Source organism: Salvia splendens, chromosome 14, assembly GCF_004379255.2.
Source record: "Salvia splendens isolate huo1 chromosome 14, SspV2, whole genome shotgun sequence".
In the NCBI taxonomy this organism is placed as follows: Eukaryota; Viridiplantae; Streptophyta; class Magnoliopsida; order Lamiales; family Lamiaceae; genus Salvia; species Salvia splendens.
In genome coordinates this window covers 16,919,763-16,928,757 of record NC_056045.1, presented here as the reverse complement: position 1 = coordinate 16,928,757, position 8,995 = coordinate 16,919,763, and positions in this window count along the sequence as shown.

Below are 8,995 nucleotides of genomic sequence, written 5' to 3'. Positions count from 1 at the left end.
ACATTTTATTGTGAAAGGGCATAGGCTAAAGGTATTTAGGGACAATAGTGTATATGGCTGTGGTGGATGAGATTCCACTGCACCACATACTCAGGTTTCATACTGACCGGTAGGATAGGGATTGGAATTCCACTGGGCTAGCTCCTTTTAGCGTAATTTACAAGTAGAATTCCAATTTTCCTAAGGGAGATGTAAATAGTGTAAATATGTAGTAGTTAATTTAATCTTTGCCTGTTAGTTAATTTTAAGTAAACCCAAAAATTTTTTCGGGACCTCAACTGTTAATTTGGAGGATTTACTGACCATTAGAATCCCATTTTGGTGAAACTCCTATTTTATTTTAAGTGTCCTTTTTACTGGTTTCTAATCTAGGAAAATATAGGGGGAAATCATTAAAGGGTCAAATTTGAAATGGTACTTTGTTGCAGCTTTTGCAGGGTGACAGTGGATGGCAAGGGGCGCGTGAGCAGAGAACGAGAGGCAACATCCAATCAGAGACCAGAATTACCAACCGTCTCTCACTCGAATCGGCCACATGAAAACCGCCTACAGCCAGTTACAACCCAAACTGCCTATTCCAACTCCATAACCACACCGTCTCTCCCATTTCATTTCAAACCCTCACCTGCAATTTCTCTCTGCAAAATTTCTCACCATCTCTCCACAAACACCAAAACCCCACAATTACACACAGAAAATCACAGATCTAAGCCATGGAAAGAAAGCATGGGCAAAGAAAATCAAACACACTTCAACCCGCAGGGAAGAAACTCCAGATCACCACAGTCGCGGGAAGGACGGCCGCCGAGCCCACAACCCGAAACCGCAACTACCGGAGCCGATCCTCAGGCGCCAACAATGGTCTCCTTGGATGCAATGGCGGAATTCCTTCGACAGCAGGAACCTAATAGAGATTGGGCGGCAGCGCTGGCTGGTTTTAGTCAAATCGGGGGAAAAGGGAGCATGACCGGAGAAACCCCATCTGAACCGATTGTGCAATCCACAGTACAACCACCCAGCTCCATTCCGACTTCCTCCAAAATTTCTACCAGGAAGAGAATCTCCCTCAATTATCGCACCACCTGATTCTACGGAACCCTCCCAAAACTCCACAACAGAGTGATTCGATGGAGGTTGACCCTATCTCCGGCCATTACGATTCCGACGCAGAAGAACGTGAAGCGAGAAGACTAGAGAGGAGGAAAATGGCCAGAAAGGGAGGCGATGAACTAGAGAACAACGCCAACAGCGGAATCCATTCCTCAAGAAGCAGCAAGGGAGAAGATAGATTTGAATGAGACGGCCAAGAAACAAGGCTTAATGACTGATGACGAATTTCAGCCTTTTGGATGGAGTAAATCAGAGGGAAGATGATACTTGCCACGATGGTTGAGGATTTGGACCTCACATCTAGGGAAGTAGGAGAGGAAGAGCAAGAGCCAGAGTTAGAAACTCCCCAGACAGAGGTGTGGGAGAGTGATGAGCATATGAGAGAAGAGTCAGTACCAATAGCGGAGGTACCAGAACCAGTAGCACCTCCGGTGACGAAACCAAAAGCAGTCAAGAGGAAGGGGTGGTGTTGAAGCGCTATCCGAGGGCAGAGAGGCCGAAGCCAGAGAGGTTTCACAAAGATGTCTCGGAAAGTGGGCATCTAGCAAGGCGAACCCAAATGCAGAGGCAGATCCGGTGGAGATCTTGAGTGATGAGGAAAGGGCTACTCCCACAAAACCTGGGGAGGAGTTTTTACCTACTACTGACTTAGAGGATACTACAAGGGAAACGAAGCGGTCTCTCCAACACTGAGTGGCCAAGGTGAAGAGGCTGACGGGATGGCTGAGGGTCTGGACCTCGCATCCAGGTCAGTAGGCCACAAGGAGACCGGTCCTAATGCCTAGGATCAATTTTCAACACAAGCTGAGAAGGAACCCGAAGAAGAGAAAGACGAGGATGATGGAGAGAAAGCTAGATATCAGGAAGAAAGGAAGCGAAAAGGGAAAGCTCTTATGAAGAAGAACCCCAGTGTCAAGAGGCAGCGCACAGCAAATACAGGGTAGTCATAACTGAAGCCGTTCTGAGAACCCTACCAAGCGCAGGGAACAGAGTGATAGCGAAATACGCTATCAGTGAAGGAGTAGGACTCAGATAGCGCATATCCTTGGGAATGAGGAGTGCAGTGAGAAAACAAACTCCTGCGCGTCATCGGGAGATTCTAGTGCATCCCCGGTAGAGACACTGCCTTTGGTTGTGGTACCAGCGACTGGTCAAGTTAGACCGTACTGACGATCTGGTGGAGAATAATGAGTTATTCGACTCTAAGAAGCTACATATAGGTCTTCTTATGGCAGGATGTAAGGGTTGGTAAGCTAGTGGTTAAAAAGGCATGAAAGGAGTCTTCATATTCCCTCTTTAGATGAATTGGGAGCCCGCGAGCAGGTATCTCTTATTGGCATGCGTTAGATTCGAATGGTTGTTGGAGGAATGGGGAAGTCCGAACATCAGTGTTAGGTTAGTGCAGACAAGGAGTTCTTTACAACATTCCGATTTTAGAGGTCACAGTACAGATTTGGATTAGGTTTTCTATAAGTTTCTCGGTGTTTGGGGGGAAATAAGTATGAAATGTCTGATGATGTGACAGTAAGGTTGGGGATGTTGCAGTCTGGAGGATGCGATAGGATCGGTTATAAGTGGCGGAGTGAAAGGACCTAGGTGCGTAGGTATCGTTCAAGCAAGGATATATCCTACTGATCAGGATAGAGATCCTAACTAACCTAGACCTTGGTTTCAAAGATTCCTCAACCCACTTCTACTGATCAGTATAGTGGTGGTAAGGGTCGAATCCCACAGAGATGGTGCGTTCTTAAACTACCGCGGTGACAATTGGAAGATTTGGTTAGCTACCACGCTTGGGTTAAGTTTCTACCTAGGCTGGAACTTAAAGGAGGTGTTCTACTGGTCAGACGGTAAGGGTAAACATTTGGAATGTAACACTGTGTACGTGGAATGGGGAGACAATTTTGTAACAGAAAATATTTGGAAGGTACGTGTTTCTATTTGGGCTAAACAGAATATTCAGAGTGTAGTGGAAGTTTGATGACTAGGCTGACAGGGCTTAACTAAAAGTGAAGGACAAAAGCAAAAGCATCTCGAAAAGTAAGTGGTCCCTCCAATTGAAATAGACATCATCTTCTTCAACAAACACTTCCAAAATTCAGATAACAATTCCAGATTCAACACGGAAAACTCAGATTAACAACTCACAAACACAGATCCAAAACTAAGAAATCAAATCTGAAATCAAACACTGAAACTGGACTTCTGCATACTGGTCAACATGAAAGAACGATTCAGAAATTAAAACTAAGCTTGCATGCAACGATCTACTTTCCGATCAAACAGTACTTGTTTATCTATCCTAAAGAAATTTGTTACGTAAACGGAATTGAGAGATTCAGCACTTTAAACACCGAGAAACTTTAGATCTAAGCTAACTAGGCAAGGAGAATAAAGAAACACCACAATAAACGAAACGGAAATCAACTTCATAGCATAAACACGTTCGGATCTTCAACAAAGTACTTCAAAAGCAGAAAATATCCAAGGCAAACAAGATCCAACGTAAGGAAAGCGAGAAATTTAAACTACGAAAGCAATGTAAAAGTGTTTTGCCACTCCGGGCGATGAGACTCTAACTACGATCTTGCTGGCTGGAATGGACGATGACTGGAATTCTGGGAACATCTGAACGTCAAGTGATCATGGCTACGGCGAGGCAAGAAGCGGGACACGGCTGAAAGACTGAAACTACCGAGAAAACTTTCTACCTAAAGATGGTGGTGAATGAGTGAATGTGTCTCTCTCTCTCTAATTTGGCTTCCTTTTATAGGGAGGCTACCCTTGATTTTAGGGTAAATCCTCGTTGCAATTTGACTTCTTTGCCCTTAATTGTGGGTAATCCGTCCCAGCTATCCGTCTTCTCCATCTCAAGCCGTTTTAGCACGAATACTGATCAGTATGAGATCATGCTGGCGCCTCCTTCACCTGAACATTCCGAAACTTCCCTACTGGCTAGAATGCTTAACCTGCACACTTTAAACAACTGTTTTGCAAATATAATCAATTAAGCACATCATACTGACCCGTAACCAAGGCCTAGAATACGACTTATCAAACTGCTCACACTTACCACAGGCTTGTCCTCAAGCGTGAAGAACAAACAAAGAAAAGAATAAGTCGAATTCTAGCCTGGTTACTCCCCTGACCGACTCTACCTAACTTAGACTCTAAACTATGACGCAAAGAAAAACACAAACAAACACAGAGAAACATAAACACATAAAAGACTGAAAACACATAGATCGGGCTATATTTTCAACCATCCCTCCCCTCTGGATCAGGTGCAATCCGGCCTTAGACAGCCTTGAACTTCTGCCACCCCCCTTTTCTCTTCCAGTCAGTATATCTGTTTGTCAAGATCGCCCACACTCTCGGCCCAACACTAGGTTCGCTCAGTCACTCATACCTCACCAGGAATGTTAGGACTGCATTCTCTCATTATGCTCACCACAATTGCTTCGGACTTAGATTCCACGAGCGGCTACTGAAGGACTTATAGGCTTGTAACGGGGTTGTTGGCTTGTAATGTTTTCGGTGGATGTTCCTAAGGCTCTAAGGTTCAAAATTTCTATTTTTATTTATGCGGGGGGGACTGTGTATATTAGGCTTCTGATCAGGTTGCTTTCTTTAGTTGGCGTCTCTGGCTTTGGTCTCCAGCTGGTCAGTAGCATCTTGTGGCTTCGCACACCCTTATTCCTTCATTCATCTCTTTTTTTTGGGTCAAATCTTTCTGACCATTGTTCTTCATTTTCTCGGTTCCCTCTTTTTTTTTTTTTTTTCGTTCCGTTCGTGGCTTCGCCACCCTTATTCCTTCTTCTCTTTTTTGGTGACTGGGAATGACTCCCTGGTCGATTTTCTTCTAAACTTTTTCGCTCAGCTGGTTTCTGGCTTTCCTTTCCGCACTTCTTCCTGGCCTAGTAAGCTCCATTTGTTTCATGCTTACACAGTCACCAGTCGGCGGGGGTGTTTATCTGGGTATATAAAAGGTTAAGAAGAAAGGGTTCTAAAGGCGGTTTTTTTTTTTTTGTTTTTTTTTTAAAACTGGGGGGTTCCTACTTGCCTTCAGTATTTGCTACCCGTGATCACTTCACCCTGAGCGAATTGTGGCAGCCTCTCTTTTTCTTTCCAATATATGTGGAAATTGGTTCCACTTTAAGGCTTATAACTCACATTTTTAGAGGGCTTTCGGTGTTTGGCTCTAAGTAATGGGCTTTTCTCTCATACTCACCTCATCTATCCTGACTAGGAGGTACTAACGGGGATGGTTTTAGGTTTTCCAGGCATGTCCTATCTCCCTCAATTCCCCTCACCTTCAGCTCAAACGGTTGAGTTTTAAGCCCAATCACACACAACATAAAACTAGACCTAACAAAACAAAACAAAGCACAAACACAAAGACTACACATATATACATACATCCTACTGGCCATTGCGTCCCCCCTCTCACTTCACAAGTGTCTGCCCTCAGATAAGGCTGTGAAGTGGAAAAGGTAATGGCCAGTTACGATGGCACACAGACAACAAACAGCAAACTAAAACAAAAACTTCTCACACTTAGACTATGGAATAGGCTAAGTGAGAGAGGTTTTATCACCTATACAGAGATCAACAAACATAACCACAAACACATATATACAAACTCCTCATACTTAGACCATGCAATGGGCTAAGTGTGAGCTAACATGCATGCGACATAGAAAACAAAACAAACAAAACAAAGAAAACATGCTCCAAAGAAACAAACCCTTAACTTCTCACACTTAGACTATGGAATAGGCTAAGTGTTATGAAGTGGGGTTTGCGCACAAACACAAATTATACTACCTAAATAAAAACCAACTCATAACAACAATACGAAAAGTTAAAAGAAAAACTGAAACTTAAAAGAAAAACTAACTTGGTCAGTAGGGGGGGGTCTATCGGAGTCTCCGCTCCTTCGTGGGGCAGGTGGTGCAGGTCGTTCTATCGGTTGGTCCTCCGGTTGGTCTGTCTCCATTCCAGCTTGGTTCTCATCATCCTTTGCCGGCTCCTCGGCAGTTGCCGGCACCTCGGCTTTCTCTTCCTCTTGCTCCTTCACTACGGTCTCTGGGACTTGTGGTTCAACATCCTGGCCAGCATGGCCGCTTGGTCCGGTATCCTGGGCTACACTGCCCCTTACTCTCATAGCTTCAGCCGCCCTCTGATGGCTCACCTCCTCTAGGATATTGTCGATCATGGACAACATCCTATTCATCTCCGTCTGTATCTTGTGGTTCTCCTCTCCTAAATTAGTCACGATCACTTCCATAGACGCTTGCCTCTGGGTCAGTATCCTCTGCTCCGCAGATTCCTTCAACACCCGTTCCACTACTGATGCCAATCGGATCATTTCTGCCCTCATCTGGCTGTTCTCCTCCGCCAATTCAGTAACCGTCCTTTCCAATAACGCGACTCTTCCTCCTGCCGTGGCTTCCTCACCCATTGCATAAAATTGCGGTCGTCCCACCCTCATGTAGACCGCATTTGTCCTAACGAAGTAAGGTATGTCGAATAATCCCGGTGGCCGCACCATGGGCAGCGGAGACAAGTCTTCAGCCTCAGTGATAATGAGGTTGTTGCCTACGAAAGCTCCCAAAATGTGGCAAAGAGTGAGGTTTCTGGCAGGGTGGCGTAGCGATCAAGTGGCACTGATATGCCGTCCAAAATCCAAGATGCAGCTTGCGTCCCTGTCTTGCGCACCAAAGGAGATACACCTCCGTCATTGAAGTGCGGACGGCTGAGTTAGATTGGCCCAGCAGGTTGGCATCAAGGTGGAGCTGTATTAGTCGCAGAACTGGATCATTGAAATAGATGGAACGGGAAACAGTGGACGCGAATTCTCCAGCGCCGGGGTGAGTAAGTTCAGCCCAGGCCTCCTGTTGATCAAAATCCACGTGCCTACGAGGGATACCCCTCTCCCTGTCTCTCCACTCAGAACTGATCGCTTCTTCCAATGTACACATGCCCATCCGACATGTCCACTCTATCAAGTTCATACTAAACTCTGCCGCAAACAATCTAAAACTAATGGACACTTCATCCAGGTCCGTTGTCACCTTAAACCGAAAGGTAGTGAAGAACTCCTTCGCTAATCTCACACTGATACGTGGATCCCCATTTTGCTTGTAGCCACTCAAAACCCAAAGCATTTATATAAGCAAGGAATTGGTCACGAACACCTAGTTCATCAGAGAAGGGTAGTGTATTACCTTGCCGCACTTAATTTCCTTGCTGCCATCGTCCAGACTCTCGAAGGTATCCTTCAGTTTCTGCTTCTCGAAGAGTTTCATCTCCTCGGCGATCTCATTTGTGAAATCCATGGTCCATCTTCTATATCGGAGCCTCTCCACTGGTGGGTGGACAAGCTCTCGGTGATCACCTGGGAGCGACTGTTCCCCATATTCCTCCTCTTCCACGGACTCATCACTATACGATGCAGACTCCTCACTAATCTCATACTCACTATCACTCTGCTCTTGCCGGCTCGATGGGATCCTCTGAGAAGCTTCGGTAATCACAATTCCTGTGTTTGCTGCCCTGGACCTCTTTGTTACTGCTTTCTTCTGGATTGGAGCCTTCCCTTTCCTCTTTCTGGCTCGCTGATATTGTGCTTCTTCCTCCTGAGCAGTAGGCTGTGCAGGTTCACCCCCTGCCTTCGTTGGAGTGGCTTGTTCTTCCTCGCTCTCGATCTCTACTGGGTTCTCAGCCGTGCTTGTCTTGGCCTTGCTGGCTGCTCTTTTACCCAGGCATCGCTGAGATACCCGCATCTTCAGAACCAATTGCCGCTTCACTGGGTGGGGTTTTAAGACGGGAGGCGCCACAGCTTCCGGTACTTTAGTGTCTTACGGTTGGTCTCTCCTCATCTACTTGTATTCGATCATCCCCTGCTTCACTTGGGTATCAACTGGCTCTGGCCCTTTCTCTTCACTCTGTTCTTCCCTCTCCTCTTCCCCTACTGACTGGGATGCCTTATCCTTCGGTATGGGTTCTGTAAAGCTTGTTCATTCCTCTCCTACTGCCCTCGATGCGAGGTCTAGACCCTCAGCCATTAGAGCAGTATCTTCCCTGCGATTCACCTCTTCCACTATTGATTCAAACTCCGTTTCCGTCATGAGGCCGCGCTTTTGGGCCGACTTATTCAGGTCGATCTCCTCCCTAATTACTTCTTGGCGAACCGCTTCCACTTCTTCTGGCGTCTCCTCAATTCCTTCTCCCCCTTCCTGGTCTTGTTGCTCCCTTCTCAGCCTTTCCGCTCTTTCTTCTTCATCAGAGGCATAATAAGCCGCAATGGCCTCGAGATCCTCAAGTTCGGCTTCCCTGGTCGTCGGAAAAATTCCTTCCGTCTCTATCATTTCGGCTTCAGTTGGGGGGTTGCTTTCTTGGGGAATCATCGACGGAATCGGCAATGTAGATGAAATAGGGGTCAAGGGTTGCGTAGTGGTTACTGGCATAGTTGCCGCATGAGTTGCTCCGGCTCCGCTCCCTTGCCCTCTACCTTGGTTAAAATACTCTAACTCCGCTGCCCAATTCCTATTCGGATCCTGCAATCGGAGAAACTCCGCCATTGCATCCAGAGAGACCATCGGCGGGGCTTGTTGTGTTGGCGCGGGACGTTGTGGGTTTAGTGGTGGTGGTATTTCAAGGTTTCCTTCCTCACTGGTGTTCTTTGAGGGCGGTTTGATTTTGGTAGCAAATGCTTTCTTCCCCATGGCTGAAAATTAGGGCTTGTAAAGAGTGGAATTTGGTCTTGATATCTGGGAGAAAATGGAAGAAAATGAGGGTTTGTGATTTACGCTTTCTTGAGAGAGTATGGGATAATATCTCTTGAAAAAAAAGGAATTTGAAAATGAGGGTTTGTGAGGGA